The sequence below is a fragment of the Mustela erminea genome, chromosome 5, assembly GCF_009829155.1.
Source record: "Mustela erminea isolate mMusErm1 chromosome 5, mMusErm1.Pri, whole genome shotgun sequence".
Taxonomy (NCBI): domain Eukaryota; kingdom Metazoa; phylum Chordata; class Mammalia; order Carnivora; family Mustelidae; genus Mustela; species Mustela erminea.
The window spans coordinates 88,824,147-88,824,426 of record NC_045618.1 but is presented as its reverse complement, the minus strand read 5'-3'; positions in this window follow the sequence as shown (position 1 = coordinate 88,824,426).

The following is a 280-nucleotide window of genomic DNA, read 5'->3' as shown; positions in this document are numbered from 1 at the left end:
AAAGACAAAAAAGGTGACCTAAAGAGTATTTAAAAAAATTTTTTTATTTCTTTTCAGTGTATCAGTATTCATTGTTTTTGCACCACACCCAGTGCTCCATGCAATCCGTGCCCTCCCTAATACCCTAAAGAGTATTTTTTTATTCTTGATGAGTTATGGAGCTACTTTATAACTGCTATGTTTAAATTTTTGCCAGGTATAGGAGCTTCCTGGTCACATTATCCCAGAGTGCAAAGACAACAGAGTCCTGGAGACAACAGAGGGAATGTTGCTCGGGGGG